The sequence below is a fragment of the Phoca vitulina genome, unplaced genomic scaffold (genome assembly GCF_004348235.1).
Source record: "Phoca vitulina isolate PV1807 unplaced genomic scaffold, GSC_HSeal_1.0 scaffold25, whole genome shotgun sequence".
Classification (NCBI taxonomy): domain Eukaryota; kingdom Metazoa; phylum Chordata; class Mammalia; order Carnivora; family Phocidae; genus Phoca; species Phoca vitulina.
Window position 1 is genome coordinate 20,217,054 of NW_022589728.1, and position 16,850 is coordinate 20,233,903.

The following is a 16,850-nucleotide window of genomic DNA, read 5'->3' on the forward strand; positions in this document are numbered from 1 at the left end:
TGATATTAAAAAGATATACAAATACAGTGTATTGGGGAATGGTCCTGGAAAATGCAGGACTGTTGATTTAAGTAGCAGAAAAAGAATTTTAGAGCTGCTGCTCACTGATTTCTCTAAAGAAAAATCCTGACATCCCATCCTGCCAGACCCATCACCTCCCTGATATTCATCACCTCCTTTAGCTTCTGACTGAAATTTGTACATAGGAGATCAACTGTTCTGGTCAGCCAGAAACATACATTTCTCTCCAGAATGAGCTAATATTCTTAAGAGCAAACTGTCACTCAGGTTCTGAGAGCTCAGTTTCTAGAGACTTTCTAGGTTAGCGGTAATTTCAGGGTCATTCACATTAGATTCTAGATTCCACCCTTTTGGAATCCTTAATCTCCCCTTCTAATCATTTGCTTACTCTGTAGGGGTTGCTTGGTTTTAGTTTTGGTTTTGGTTTTAGTTTTAGTTTTAGTTTTAGTTTTAGTTTTAGTTTTAGTTTTAGTTTTAGTTTTAGTTTTCTCTGGTGACTGGTCAATCTGTTATTTTCTTGAGCAGTCTAGGAATTCTTCAGTAGCGTATGAATTCCTCCAAATTCCAGGTCTATTGTCCTTGCTTATGACCTTTAGCCCCAGTTTAAGATTTTTCTGTAGTTGTCTGAATTTAGCTTCAAGACACTCTGCCAAGCCCAAGGCTACAAAGTCTTTTTAACTGTGGCATCACTTGTCAGACTTATTCTGGATGATTGTTTTTTTCTCTTTTTGCCACAATAAATATAAAAAGGGGTGCCAGTATATTAACTAAATTGAACCTGAGACAAACCAAGTGCCCTTACTTTAATGCCCATCAATAATCCTTTCATTTTATCATGTTTTCTTGCCTCTTTCTACCCTGTTAGATATTCATGCTTAAAGGTTAAATCAAGCTTCTCCATTCCTCGATTTCCTATTCTTTGATCCTATACTGAAATCATAATGCTGGATTTGTGACGTCACTCTCAATTGTTTCCAGATGGTTTCTCAGGCTGATCAAAAAGAAGGTAAAGCCAATATATGTTAGTAAAAAAGTAGATCTTCAAACAGGGAGATGGTTCAGGAAAAAAAAAAGGGGGAAGTATAATAATAATGTTGAGAATACAAAACAACTATAGGTAAATTGCCTTTTCTCTCTGTCTTAAAATAAAGTCTTTGATCAATTGTGCCAATGTATGAAAATTTGAACTCTAAAGAGGCTAGGCAGCTTTCTAAACCCAAACATCAAAAGCTTTGCTTCCATTAGAAAAATTTAAACCCATGATACTTTGAATGGATTTGAAATTCTCTAAAATAAGCTCTAATAATAACCTTTACAAACAGAAAGGAAAAGAACAGTAGGTTATGTGGCTTCGTGCTACCATTTTCTCTGGTACATTAGTTTTCCAAAGATGGCATTTTGGCTTGTACCAAATAAAAGGGCAAAGGTTACCAAATGCAAGCCTGGGGAAGCCAGAAGAGAGAACAGCTATTACAATGGAGGGGAAAATCTAAGCTGTCAGCTCTGAATGGATAGAAATAGCATGTGTGAAATTGACAACCAGCAACAGCATGGCACCTTAAGAAGGGCTAGGAAATGAATTCTTCCAGCATTCCTATTTACTGTATGAGAGCTACAGCGCTGTAGAGGTTTGTTCAAGATTCATGGAGAGAAATGTTCCAGTCTTTGATGACTTGAATAATATGCGGTTGTTGTTTAGAAAGCAATTGAAACAAATAAAATATCATTGTGAGAATGGTAGAAAACGATACAGAAAAAAACATAAATAAAGAATAAAAATCACCCAGCATCCAAACTCCAGAGAGGCACTGTTAACAACTGGGTACATTTGCCTTCTCTTACACATGTTGAAACCAACTTGCGAGTATAATTTTGATTTCTGCCTTTTTATTTAGTATTATTTCACAAACACTTTCCCACGTCAGGAAAATGTCTTCATAAACATTGTTGTTAACGTTTATAGAACATTCTGTCATATGAATATACAGACCTTATCTACCTCACCATTATTAATTCAACTATTACCTCTTTCCCCGTTCTAATATATATTCCACTGAACAACTAGAGTGATCTTTAAAACACTCACAGTTTATCTCACTACTCTCCTTTTTTTAAACAATTCAATAACTTAGCAGGCTCTTTGGGGCCTTATGCCCTTGCTGCTCTATCAGTATCACCTGGGAACTTCGAAATGCCGAATCTCTACCTCTTCCTAGACCTACTGAATCAAAATCGGCATTTTTACAAGATCCCGGGTGATTCCTAGGCACATTAAGATTCAGAAGTGTTGGTCTTCACGATCTGGCTCCCTAGCTGCTGCGCTACCCTCACAGGCCCAGCCTCTTCAGGGCTTCCAGGGATCCCATAGCAGACACGTACCATCAGTGCCTCACTTACCATGCCCCTTTCCCCAACAGAGCCTTCACAGGTCTAGGAATGGAATGTTTGTGTGTCCCCAAATTCATGTGTTGAAGCTCTAATGCGATGGTATTTGGAGATGGGACCTTTGGGAGATAATTAGGTTTAGATGAAGGCTCGGAGAGATTATAACCCTCGTGATAGGATTAGTGCCCTTATAAGAAAAGGATACCAGAACTCTCTTTCTTGCATGCTCATTCTCTCTTTCTCTCTGCCAAGGGAAGATACAGAGAGAAGGTAGCCATCTGGAAACCAGGAAGAAAGCTCTCATCAGAACTTGACCATGTTGGCACTGTGTGTTCAAACTTCCAGCCCCTAAACCATGAGAAAATAAATTTCTGTTGTTTAAGCTACTCAGTCTACAGTATTTTGTTATGGTGGTCTGAGCAGACTAAAACAGCAGGTCCGTGCACTGCATTCTGACCAGAAGGATCTTCTCTGACTCTTTACCAAGTGAAATTTCACTTTTCCTTCAGAGCCTAGTTTGAGGTTGGCGGGGTGGGGGGGGGGGTGGAGAAGAGTCTAGTATCCTGAATATATAAAGAACTCTTATAACTCAACAACAAAAAATCAAACAACCCTATTTAAAAATGGGCAAAAGACATGAATAGACATTTCTCCATGTCTATGTCTCCATTGTCTATGTCTCTAATTGTCCAACAAACATGTGAAAAGATGCTCAATGTCATTAGGTATCACGGAAATGCAAATCAAAACCACATTGACACAACACTTCACACCCACTAGAGTAGCTGGAATCAAAAAACAAAACAAAACAGAAATAACAAGCATTGGTGAGGATATAGAAAAACTGGAACCCTCATACACTGCTGGCAAGAATACCAAGTGGTGCAGCCGCTACGGAAGGCAGTTTGATTGTTCTTTAATAAATTACACATAGGATTAGCATACAACCCAGCAATTCCACTCCTAGGTAAACAAGGACATAGGTACAAAAACTTGTATACAGATATTCAGAGCAGCGTTATGCATAACAGCCAAAAGGTGGAAACAACCCAAATGTCCACCAATTTATTGAATGGACAAATGAAATACGATATATCCATACAACACAATATGAATTGGCCCTGAAAAGGAATGAGGTATTAATATATACTACATCATGGATGAATCTTGGAAACATTGTGCTAAGTAAAATAAGCCAGAAAAGACCACATAGTGTATCATTCCAAGGACATAAAATATCCAGAATAGTCAAATGCACTGAGACAGAGAGCAGATTAATAATTGCTAGGGGCTGTGGAGGTGGGGGAAATGGAGAGTGACTCCTTCTGGTTTTTCCTTCATGGAGGTGGAGTTACTTTTGGGGGTGATAAAAATATTCTGGCACGCCATGGTGATGATAGTTGCCCATGATGAATGTAGCTACTGCCACTAAGTTGTACAATTTAAAATAGTTAAAATGGTGAATTTTGTTGTGTCTATTACACCAAAATAAAAAACATTTTAAAGAAGAGGGAGAAAAGCAGAAATGGAAAAAAAAAAAAAATAGGCTGGGAGACAAATAGAAACAACAGGTTGGGCGCCTGGGTGGCTCAGTTGGTTAAGCGGCTGCCTCCGGCTCAGGTCATGATCCTGGAGTCCAGGGATCCAGTCCCACATCGGGCTCCCTGCTCAGCAGGGAGTCTGCTTCTCCCTCTGACCCTCCCCGCCATGTGCTCTCTCTCTCATTCTCTCTCAAATAAATAAATAAATAAATAAATAAATAAATAAATAAGAAAAGATAAAAAACAGATTAAGACAAAGAGACCAAGCTAAAAGATGCTCCTAGGGGCACCTGGGTGGCTTAGTCTGTTAAGCGTCTGCCTTCAGCTCAGGTCATGATCCTGGAGTCCTAGGATCGAGCCCCATATCAGGCTCCCCGCTCAACGGGGAGTCTGCTTCTCCCTCTGACCCTTCCCCCTGCTCATGCTCTCTCTCTCTCTCTCAAAAATAAAATAAAATCTTAAAAAAAAAAAGATGATTCTAAAAACATTACTTATTTCCTGTGAAACCCAACCATCCTCATTTTTTAAAACAATTCTTCATATTTGATGCTACGGATAATCAGATCTTTTTAAAATTGTTCTGGATTTTCCCTTATCAAAAAAAAAGTGCTTTTTCCACACTTCACCGCTGGGCACGGACCTGCTGTTTCTGTCCTTCCTTTCTCAGAAGGTGGCCATCATCTAGCTTGTGTTTGTAGTCCTCACTTCTCTCCTGACCTCAGAGATAGATGTTGCCAACTCTCCCACCATCCATCATCAGCATATTCATAACTCCTCTCTGAAAACATCCCTCATCTGCCACTTTTCTCTCGGACCCTGTTGGCGGGTCACCCGAGTGTAGGGAATCCCGAACCCAGGGGACAGGAGTGGGCAGCAAAGCCCCGTGGCAGGCGAGCGCAACTCTGAAAGGTGGCAGCCATCTTATACTCAGCACTTCCCCTCATCCAGGCTCTCCAGTGAGTCAGTAAATGTCTTGGTCTTTCCTTCAAACGGTCTCTGTATCCACCTGCATGCTTCTAACCCACTGCCAACCCCCAGATTTAGGTTTTCAACACCTCCTGTTCAGGGCCTGTGGAGGCTTCCAGGCATGTCTCTGTGGATCCCCCCTGAGTCGTGTGGCTAGGTAGCGTGCCTGAAACCACAGCAAGCTTGCTGAGAAAGGTTTTAGGAGATCAGCATGTGAGAGCCAGCATGAACCTCTATGTCCTGTCTAAGCTTTTGCTGATTCCCAGACTATTAAGAGATGGGGAAAGAAGCACTAAAAGATGAATTTAAAGATAATCATGCCCCTACTTCCCCTCACAGGTGGCCAGCAGGGCCAGTCTCATGCTTGCAGGGACCAAATGGTAGAGTTTCATAGAATCCCATGACCAGGAGCTCAAGCAGGACCCTGTGTGCCATTTGAAGAGCTCCACAATCCAGGCATTATCTGTCCTCCTCCCACATTTGGGTCTGCAAAGTCAAAACAAAGGAAATAAGGGATTTGACCCAAAGTGAAGGTTCCCCGGGATTATTTCTGAGGAATTTGATAGCTGCACTTTGATGGTATGTGTCTGCCTATGGGGAAAGCAGAAGATGTTATTTTTTATTTTATTTTATTTATTTATTTGACAGAGAGCGCACAAGCAGGGGGAGCTGCAGGCAGAGGGAGAGGGAGAAGTGGACTCCGAGCTGAGCAGGGATCCTGATGCGGGACTCAATCCCAGGACCCTGGGATCACGACCCCAGCGGAAGACAGATGCTTAACCAGCTGAGCCACGCAGAGGGCCCCGCAGAAGACTTTAAAGTATACCTTGAAGCCTTCAAACATTCTCATTTCATGGATGGCAAAACCAAATCCCAGGCATGTGCAGTAACTCGCCCAGCATAGCTCAAACTACAGGTAGCAGAGCTGAAATAGAACTAAGATTACTTGCTTCCCATATTAGTACTCACTTTTCTTTTTCATTATGCCTAACATCAATCTCTCCTAAATAGGATAGTACTCCTAGTAGGGCAACATTTGAAAGATATCAAAACAGTAACGTTGGGGCGGCTGGGTGGCTCGGATGGTTGGGCATCTGCCTTTGGCTCACGTCAGGATCTCCAGGTCCTGGGATCAAGCCCCGCGTCAGGCTCCCAGCTCAGGAGGGAGTCTGCTTCTCCCTCTCCCTCTGCCGCTCCCCCTGCTCCTGTTCTCTCTCCCTCTCTCTCTGTATATCTCTGTCTCAAATGAATAAACAAAATCTTTTTTAAAAAATAGTAGCATTAGGGGCGCCTGGGTGGCTCAGTTGGTTAAGCGACTGCCTTCGGCTCAGGTCATGATCCTGGAGTCCCGGGATCGAGTCCCACATCGGGCTCCCTGCTCAGCAGGGAGTCTGCTGCTCCCTCTGACCCTCCTCCCTCTCATGCTCTCTGTCTCTCATTGTCTCTCTCGCAAATAAACAAAATCTTAAAAAAAAATAAAAATAAAAATAAAAATAAAAAATAGTAGCATTATTCTCAGTGATCTTCCTTGGGAGAAGTCCACTCCTGCCAATCCCAGGAGTGAGACAACTGGCAAGGGGCTGCCACATTTTTAATATCAAGACCCTCAGAGAGCCTTCAGGAGGTAGGTATCGTGGGTATTCATTGCCATGAACACTGAAGAGTGGGGAAATGTTAGATATGTCCTGAGTTTACTGGCTTTTTTTTTTTTAAGATCTTATTTATTTATTTGAGAGAAAGAGAGAGCAGGAGCAGGGGGAGGGTCAGAGGGAAGGAGAGAAGCAGACTCCCCACTGAGCATGGAGCTGGACCCACTGTTCCATCTCAGGACCCTGAGATCATGACCTGAGCCAAAAGCAGATGCTCAACCCACTGAGCCACCCAGGCGCCCCTGAGCTTACTGTGTTAATAAAGGAGGCAGCAACGCCCACAGATCGTTATGTTGCTGCCCCGTTAAGTGCAATAACAGTGATATGAATGAAGTGGGCAAGTAATAAAAAGAAAGGCATGATTATCTCTGTCGATGAGGTTAGAAAATATTCTCAGAAGTGACACCTGAGCCCTACTTTGCAGGGTAAAAGAAGTTCTATAGAGTGACAACAGGAGAGCGTGTATGTTCTGGATATATGCCTGCATTTTAACGTTTAGACCTCACTCCCAGCTCTTGCAGTCATGCTTATTGGAGAACAGTGTTTGCTGTTCTCATGACAAGCTCCTGTTCAGGAACTTTATTTCAGTCCATGCAAAAATTCCCAGTCCTCTTAGTCTTTATCTGCTATTTCTAGGAAAGTATTTAATATCAGGCCAGAACGAAGAAAGCCTCTGGCTTGGCAACCATCTTCTACTAATTAGGTGAACACACACACTTCTTCCAGATTCTGCAGTGATTTTCTGCTCTCCTGTCCTGAAATGTTCTTTTCTCTCCAATCATCAAGAACGCCCAAATCCAATCCAAGTTTCTATACTACAACTGCGTTCCCTCCCACCTATTTTAGACCTCTAAATCGCCATGACACTTGACCCCTTGCCTATCCACTTGAATTCTGAACCTTCTCCAATTAGTGAGACTTCCAACTATGATGTCTCCCTCTCTGACTCTCTGTTTCCCTTTTCCCTGCCAGGTCCTGCCTCATGAACCTACTTCATAAGCCTTCCTCCCATCTTGACTCTTGCTCTTGCCATGCGTCCCTTTCCTTGACTGCATGTGGCCTTGTTCTGCATTGGACGTCTCCAAAGAGACTGAAATTCATATTCTTTTTTTTTTTTTAATTTTTTTATTGTTATGTTAATCCCCATGCATTACATCATTAGTTTTAGATATAGTGTTCCATGATTCATTGTTTGTGTATAACACCCAGTGCTCCATGCAGAACGTGCCCTCCTCAATACCCATCACCAGGCTAACCCATCCTCCCACCCCCCTCCCCTCTAGAACCCTCAGTTTGTTCATCAGAGTCCATCGTCTCTTGAAATTCATATTCTTGATAGTATCTCCAAATCTGACTACATTTACAGACCCAGAAATATTCTAAAAGAATTGGAAAAAAAATGTTTGTCATTTAACTTAAATGTGTGTCCTATTCCTAGCCTTTGCTCTCTTTTGTGTACTAGGAATTACTACTTTTGATAAGTCTTATAATCATAGTATGAGTGGCGCAATTATATTGTGGCACACTTTATATTTGTGGGTGACAAGCATGAAGTTTCATATGTAAATATATACCACGCTTAGTGTATACCACAAGGATGTATGAAGTGGTGGTCATCTCATTTTTTCCGAATAGGCCGGAAACTTTCCTTCAACTTTATATTCTTCTTCACAGTATTATCACCAAAAGGGGTATGCAGAATGGCAGAGGTGAGGGTGAAAGAAGAAAGGAAAGATGGGAGAAAACATTTTTTCCCAATAATACAATGTTATAAATGTGGTTAACTTCGGGACAGGTGTCAGAAGCCTAATTCATGTGTAGTATAACTAAATTATGCAGTACTGTGGAATGTCCTCCCTAGCTTGGTGAAAGGTCAGTTCTAGGCACGCTTTGGAACAGGCAGAGATTTTATTTGATGTCTTCCCTGCCACCCCTCCCACACCACCCTCCCTGCAGCACCCTCTCATGCAAACTCCAATATCCTGATCGTGAGTTGGCAAATTTCTTTTCTGAAGATTAAAGGGCAGGAGGTTTTTATTTTTAAAACTACACCTATTAAACTAGATAAACCTCCATCAGAGGAATTTCAGATATGAGAGAGGTCAAGAAGGCAAACAGTTTCTGTTAGGATCGGTTCCTCTACATTTCCACCTTATAACTCTCAGATTATACCTACAATTCCAAGGTTTTGCAGTGATTCTCAGGGCTATCCAAGGTAGGAGATTTACAGTGCATGGTACTGGGTGAGGGGAAGTATCAGGTCAATTTTAGATACCAAATGTTGTTAGGCTGGAGATTTTCTAAAGAATCTTCTTCCCCTCTCCTAGAAGACTGGGCTTCTATTTTTAGTTTGATATTATATTGAGTTCATTTTAATAGACTCAAACAGCATAGATAGAGCCCTGATGAGTTTTTAAATTTTTTTCCAGACCCATCACCTGCCTTGCAGCCATGGCAAACTTTGTGTTTAGTATCTGATATTTATGATTACATAATACCATAAATATCAGATAACAGTAGCATTTAAAGCAACAATAAAACACTTTAAGTAGTCCCTGCTTTCCAGAGTTACAAAATGCAAATGCTTGGTTGACATTTTTGTTCTAAAAGATGATCAGAAGACAGGGATTTGGAACCCTACTCTTTGTTAGCTCTGTGTTTGACATGTGGAACTTTCCACCAGTAGATGCTCTGTAGGGGGCATTTCACTAAACACAAATTTCCCTTGAATTAAGGTCTTTCAAATTTATTTAATTTTAGATTACCGTTTCAAAAAAGTACACTAAAAAAAAAGTACTCTAAATTTATTCAAGTGACTCTAGAAAATATCTTATTGATGACTTTATAGTCAAATGCTAAAATATACAGTGCCAACCCCCTGAAGTACTTTGTTTCTTTAGGAAAAACTTAAAAAAAATTTTTTTTTAGTCAATAAAGGAGCCTGTGATAAATGAAGTATTTCACTTAGGAGATATTTAAAAGAAAAAAGCAAGTTTAATCAATTTCCTAGGTGACTCAGACAGCCAGGTAATAAAAGTAAAGGATCCCAAACCATACCAAGTTTTCTCTTTTAACATCTTAGGAAACCATTTTAAAAACATTTCTGGGGGAAAAAATGAAAACCTTAGATAGTTTTTTCGAAAAATGCTAGAACCCTTTACATTTACCCTTTGGCTACTTTTAAATCTAATTTCTAATCCCATAATTAAGTTCACAGTGACTTAAACTATTATCAAACATCTTTTGGGGATTAGAACTCACTTCTGGTTCAAATGAAGCATCAGAAAATCATGCGTGGTGTTGTCCTGAAAAAGTAATACACATCAATTAAAATTCCCCTGGGATTAATTAAAAGAATTGGACATGATTGATTAAAAATGGTATTTAATGACTGCCATGGGGATTATGTACTGTATTTTTTTAAAAGATCAAATGTATATGGCTATTAGGCCCGCAGAAGATACAGAGACTTAAAGCCATGAAAGCTGACCAAGGATCTGCTATGGGGAATGCAGTTGTGAACAGGTGGATGGAACCACCTCACACTATTTAATACAACCTGAGCACCTTCTGGATCCTAAGCGCTCCCGTGTCCTCAGGTTGGAGAAGTGGGACAATGAGACCCCCTCCCAGTAAATTTAAGAGAACATTCATTGCAGGAATATTCTTCTTTCTGGTTCACTTGTGTCTCTCCTTTCAGAGCAAAAATGGGAAGTTCTTTCTACAATTTACAGGAAATCTCTCCTTGTAGAAGGCATCCTTAGACTTTACGGACACACACAGAGACAGGAGGTCGGGGAGACCAGCAAAGTGATAGGAGACTTCTGATGCACGACTTACCACCTTAAAATTCTCATAAATAGGAACTAGAGAGTGGAAACAAGGACAAATTCATTAGTGATATAAATTCTGAAGGTGGGAGTTCAAATCCAGAATCTGCTTCCTGCTAGATGTTTGACTTTGAACAGAGCACTTTATATTTCTAAACTTCAGTCCTCTTGTCTATAAAATACAGATAATAGTAGCTTCCTTACTGGGGTCTTGTGATGGTTAATGAAATCAGCCTGGGTGAATATATTAAAAAGCCTCCCTAACAGTGAGTGTTCTAACACTATTAGCTATTCTTATTTTTATGATGGTAAGAATTTAGAAGAAGGAACAGTCTTTTTTATAGGATAGTTTGGGGGTGAAGGGAAGGCAAGACTAAAGAGCATTATCTTTAAATTAAAAGATGTGTCTCTGCTTGCAAGGTTTACCTTGCCAGGAGAACACTAAATGAATTTTTTATTTTTTATTTTTTTTAAAAGATTATTTATTTGAGAGAGAGAGAGAGAGAGCACACAAGTGGGGGGAGGGGCAGAGGGAGAGGGAGAAGCAGGCTCCCCGCTGAGCAGGGAGCCCCATGCGGGACTCGATCCCAGGACCCTGAGATCATGACCTGAGCCAAAGCCAGATACTTAACCAACTGAGCTCAAACAGCATAGATAGAGCCCTGATGAGTTTTTAAATTTTTTTCCAGACCCATCGCCTGCCTTGCAGCCATGGCAAACTTTGTGTTTAGTATCTGATATTTATGATTACATAATACCATAAATATCAGGTAACAGTAGCATTTAAAGCAACAATAAAACACTTTAAGTAGTCCCTGCTTTCCAGAGTTACAAAACGCATTTTTTTAACTAAATGAATTTTTTAACTAAAATACAAAAAAACCCTCTCTAAGAATAGATTTTTTTAATTAATTGTATTTGTTTTCAAAATAGATAAGAACTATGGTAATAAACTTCTAAAGTGTTAGAGCCAATTAAACCATTAATTAGAAATCTGCATCGGAGTGGAGAAGAAATAAAAAACTTCAACTTTAGTTTCTGGCATACATACATTCAAAATCAAAGCTTTCGTTTCATTAAAGCAGAAAGAGCTATTTAGCGTAAGAAAGAGTTAACACTGACTTAGAGGTGTCCTATTTAAAAAAAAAAAAGAGAGAGATTTGTTGGAAGATGCTTGACAAATCTGCCTCTAAAATCAAATGCAAAAATATTGTGACTGCTCTTTCGACAGTTTTCCTAGGAAACTTAGCTGATGCGAAAGAAATCGTGGTTGTCAAAATAATAAGCAAACCACATTTTACAGCCATCAGGAGAAAAGGAAGCAGAGTTTTCTATTTTATACGGTTGTGTTTCTTGCATATCCTAGTGTGTGTTGCCTAAGAAAGACTAGCATAAGGATAGGTTAATAATGTCGATTTGTTGACTATCTTTCTAAAACAATCTAACAAAATCCAAGCTTGTATTTAGCTTGCAGAAATTACATCAGCCCATTGAGTAAGCAACTGACAAGTGCTGCACATTAAAAGAACTATATATTCATGGAAATGAACATTTTTTTTTTTATTAACATCTGTAAGCTCTAGTTTCTTGGTAAAGACTATAATAGTAATGAGTGTGCAGCTGTTTTCCATCTGTTACTCAGAAGCTTTTACCCAAGTACTTACTTCCCAGTGAGTACTAGAACTGTACTACCTTCCTTACAAGGAAAAAAGAAAGTACGTCAAAGGACTATATTCTGCTTTTGAACAGCTATGGACTTAGCAGGTCCGCTATGTAGTCAGAAGTAAGGGCCTTCAAGCTAACTACTTAATCTCCTCAGACCAGCTGAGCTATGTTGTTCAGGAAGCTGCACTTGTAAATTCTAGCAAGACAAGCAACCCCCTAGCATTAGAAATAGATTGGAGGATCTATTATGTAAAAGCACTGTGCTAAGTTCTAGAAAGAAAGGATGCAAAGATGAATATGACAGTTTTTGTTCCCAAAGAGTTGGTGATTTTAAAATGGATTAGCTTGGGGTCCTGAAAGAAGGAAACACTCCTGTGGGTCGTTGTTGTTGTTGTTGTTGTTTTGGTAACAACATTTTTTAATGAAATTACTTTTGCGCTATGTATCCAAGTTTCTATTGTCTTCTGTTTGTTGGTTCAGTAACTATTGTTTTGCCACTGTTTTTTTTTTTCTTCTTTTAACTTAACTATGACTTAGCTTCACATTTTAAATTTTTAAGTAGATGTCAGGAAAACACTGAACTCTACTTTTTAAAAACAGGATCCTGGTTGAGAGCCAATATATCTTCATTAATTTCCCAGGCATTAGGCAAATAACAGGGACACATTCCTGCCCTATGTCCCAACTGTCAGATGGCCCTAGTAAGGAAAATTTTCAGTTCAGGGTCTGATGTCCATTTGTTTCAAAATTAATATAACATTAATCTCGCTGAGATATTCCTAAATTTCTAATCCTGTATATTGAAAAAAACTATATATGGAAATAAGAAAGGGAGATGATGTGTCCCCTGGATCTAGCCCACTTTTTACAATAAAGCATGGCCACAAGAAAAGTCTTATTATCCAATAATTATTAAGTAAAGCTGTGTTGCATTTATGATTACATTTGCCTGACAATGCCAAGCCACTTTGGTGGCTTAAAGAAGAAATACTGCATGACCAAAGGTATTTTGTGCATCTGAATTCACAGTAACTTCCCAAATTATGTAATGCAACACCAATAAAACATAATTACTCCGGTTTAAGAGAATCTTTGCAGTCCTTAATGTTGTTCCTAATAAAAGTGCATGTTGCCATCGAGAGAAAAATATGTGAGTTAATAGATTGAATCCTGGGGTTCATTCCCCATTCCACCGATGACTTAGACATTAGCCTGATCCTCCCTGAGCCTCACTATTCTCATCTCTTTTAAAATAAGGGGCTTGGATTTTGTCTATTATTCCTCCCAAAAGCAAAATTCTACGGTTTCTCTGAACACAAGTGATATTCATCCCTGCTTCTAGTTTTCTACCTTTTTTCACTCTATTTACCTTAATTGGGGGAATGTACATATTACAAATAAAAGATGATTATTTGACTCATTAGGTTTAGGATACACGCCATCTCAAATATCCTCAACCCTTACTTCCAGACTTTTATTGCTAAAATTCACATTTTCCTCTCACTTGATATCCATACTTTCTAATATTCTGTCTCCTAAATTTACTAATCTGCTCAAACGAGAACTGATTTCTACCAACATGGGTTTCTACCAACATGGGTTTAAATTTGCATTTTCTATTGAATCCACTCCATTTCATTAAATTATCCCATTTGAGGGTCATTGTTTTGTCCTAAATGGTTTAGCACCTCATTTCACCCTCCCAGAATTATTTACAGTGTAGCTACACACCCCTTTTCAGCATACTTAGGCTTGTGCCTCCCAGAAAGAACTTCGCTTCCATGATAAAACCATTTGTCTGGTATGAAAGCTACTACCGGTTCCAATGCCACTTCCCATATAGCTATGAACTCATTGAAAACATGAGCAAGTCTGATGCTTGTTGCATCGCATGTGACTTCATTGAACAAGCAATGATTTCTTCTGGCTTTCTGAGACTAGTTTAGTTCAGTGTGAATAAAGGCAGTAAAGTTTAGTTGAAGAAGATGAAGTAGATGTCTGGAAGCTGGGTAGATCTGAGTAATTTAGAAGTGCAGGATGTTCCAAATTATAAGATTTATTGTGCATCTATAGACACTTTATACGATATGAATAGTAATGGGCTAATCCTTACACATATTGCTAGCACTGTGGGACTTCAGATGGCATTTGTCATTTGCTTTAAAGGAAAAAACCTAAGGGAATGTTACCACCAAAGAAAAGGGGCTTCACAGATTCCATTATCCCATCAGATTAAACTTTGGTGATCAGAACTTTTTTCCTTTCTAACACTTGAGTTACAGAGGGCCTGAGAAGCCAACCTCAGAAACCATTTTAAGAATAAAACACGTCACCAGCATTGGGGAATCTTATTCCCTCAGTCATTATTCATACACCAAGACAGGTGCTGGAAAGATGGTGGTTTAGAGGTAACATGAAAAGGAGAAATCTAATGCTACCATTTTGGCTTACCCTTACAAAGATTACACGTGGGGGTCCCAGAAGACTGGCTTCTCAGCTGGCTTAGAAGTAAGGGATGGTTTGCCTCAAAACACTGAATTCAAGTTGAGTTATGTCCAAAGAAGTAAAACGAGCACACATGATGAGAGCTTATGGCTTTATGAGTTCTCACAATTTCAAGCCTTTGCTGAAGGCCCTCCCCCACTCTCTATCAGATTCTACCGGGGACTTCAGGGACAGCACCTGCCCCCAGCCCCGTGACACAGGGCACCCTGGGACAGCCAGGAGCTGCAGGTCCGGGTGACCTCTCTTCCCACCAAGTTACTGGAGTAGCTGCCCCCCCTCGGCCTCACTGATCATTTATTTACTGTGTTCATGTTGGGATTCTTGGCCAACTGGCAGCACAAGGAAGGGGGAAAGAACCACGGTGTCTTAAGTGCATTAAATCTTCATATTAGCCCCCTGGCTTGGTAAACCTTTATGTTGGCTTTGTTTTCTTTTTTTCGAGCATGACAAACAAGTGGTTTTTCTTTTTCACTTTAATGATTCTTTAAACAAAAAGGGGTAGTTTAGGGCTTTCTCCAAAGCTGATAGGTGTTTCTTTTTAATGAGGTTTTTATTATACTGTATTGGCTTCTCTGAAAAGGAATTACAAGCAGCAAACAGCTGATAATAGAACAAGACTGGAAGAAACAATAACCAAGAGGGGGAAGAATTAGCGTGGCGGTGGACGCACACATTGTAGCTCGGGGACTAAACGCCACCGCCCCTCCCTTGGCCACCATTGCACCAGTAATTAAGTGATGTGGGCACTCATGGGCCGGTTCTGTATGCATGAGAGATATGGATATAGATATAGACCCAGCTAAACTGCCATCTGTGGAGGAAGAAGGGTGGTGAGCTCAGTCTAGACAAAGATGAGTGTAGCTCAGAGTGCAGGTTTACAAGGGCTGGCCAGTTACCATGGAAACTAATTGGAGCTAATAAGTAAAGGGACATTTTAACTGTGGGAACAGAATAGGAGGGGCCATTTTTCAATATCACCGTTACCTACAATTAATCTTTCATTTTAGGAGTGTCCTTACTTAATTCTTACAATGGAGCCATTCCCTCTACACACAACCTCACCCTGAGCCGCATTACATTCAAATGCTGAATGTCATCTTTCAGAATGCGCCGTATTTTAGGTTTAGATCTTTCAAGACAGAATCAATTTCACTTTTTTTTTCCTTAAAAAATAAACTGTTTGCAGATGGCAGGGAGAAAGGAAGGGAGGTAATGGAAAATTCTTAACTTCTAAGCGGACACTCTGCTGAGCACCGAAACTGTGGCTACAGGGAGAGGGAAGCTGGGACCTTATCCTGCAGCACCAGCTTCAGGTTTTTGTTTGAGTTGATTTTCCTTAACAAAAACATTTCAGAACATCAACAACAAAAAAAATGTGTCACTGTGGACGCATCTTACAATACTCTTGAAAGGTAATGTTTGCGGCCACCCCACAGAGCAAGGATTAAGTTCATGGCAAATGAGCAGGATCTATTGCCCAACTTGTATTTTTTTTAATTTTAAAACAAGTTTTAAGCAGTATAAATAGCTGAAGTTATCAATAAAAGGGAAATGGTAACTGGGATTTAATGAAAAGATTTACAGTCAAGAATAGAATAAAAATGTTTGTGTTAAAAGGCACTTTCTACAATAATGTGGGTCAGAGCCAGGATCACTTGGGAAATGTCTTATGGAAGGTGTGTTACAAGCACAGGGTTGATAAAACACGATTCAACACCTTTATAGTTTCTGAGGTTTTACTTTTGTAACTCAATTTACAGTTTAAGAGAATGCAAACCACCTTAATAATGTCTCGAGGGCCTTCAAAATCTATGCAGTTGAGGTAATCCAGATTTTCAGACATGAGTCTGGTTGGATTAACAAAAAAAATTAATGAAAAAAATTGCCTCGCAATAATTGGCACTATTAAAATTTTTATGGTGCCCAAGGGAAGTTTTAGCCCTGTGGTGCCACTTGCCATTGTTGAAGTTTTCTGTGTCGATTATGTATCTGGATTTAGCTGATTAGGAGTAGTGATTTAGTACATATAGTATATATTGTGAAACACACACCTCATAATCACTTCTGGGAAGAAATTAAGCAAATGAATCAGAACTCCAACCTCTAATTCTTTTTTTTTTTCCCTTATCTTCCCTGCAGCCCAGTTATAGGAAAAAAAAAAAAAATCACTGTCTGAAAATTAGAGTTCTTAATTCTGTACTTCAAAAAATTGCACCAAGAGTAACTTTTTAAGTATCTTAATATAATAGCACATAAAAATTCCTAAAAAAAGCAAGCTAGTCAAGTCA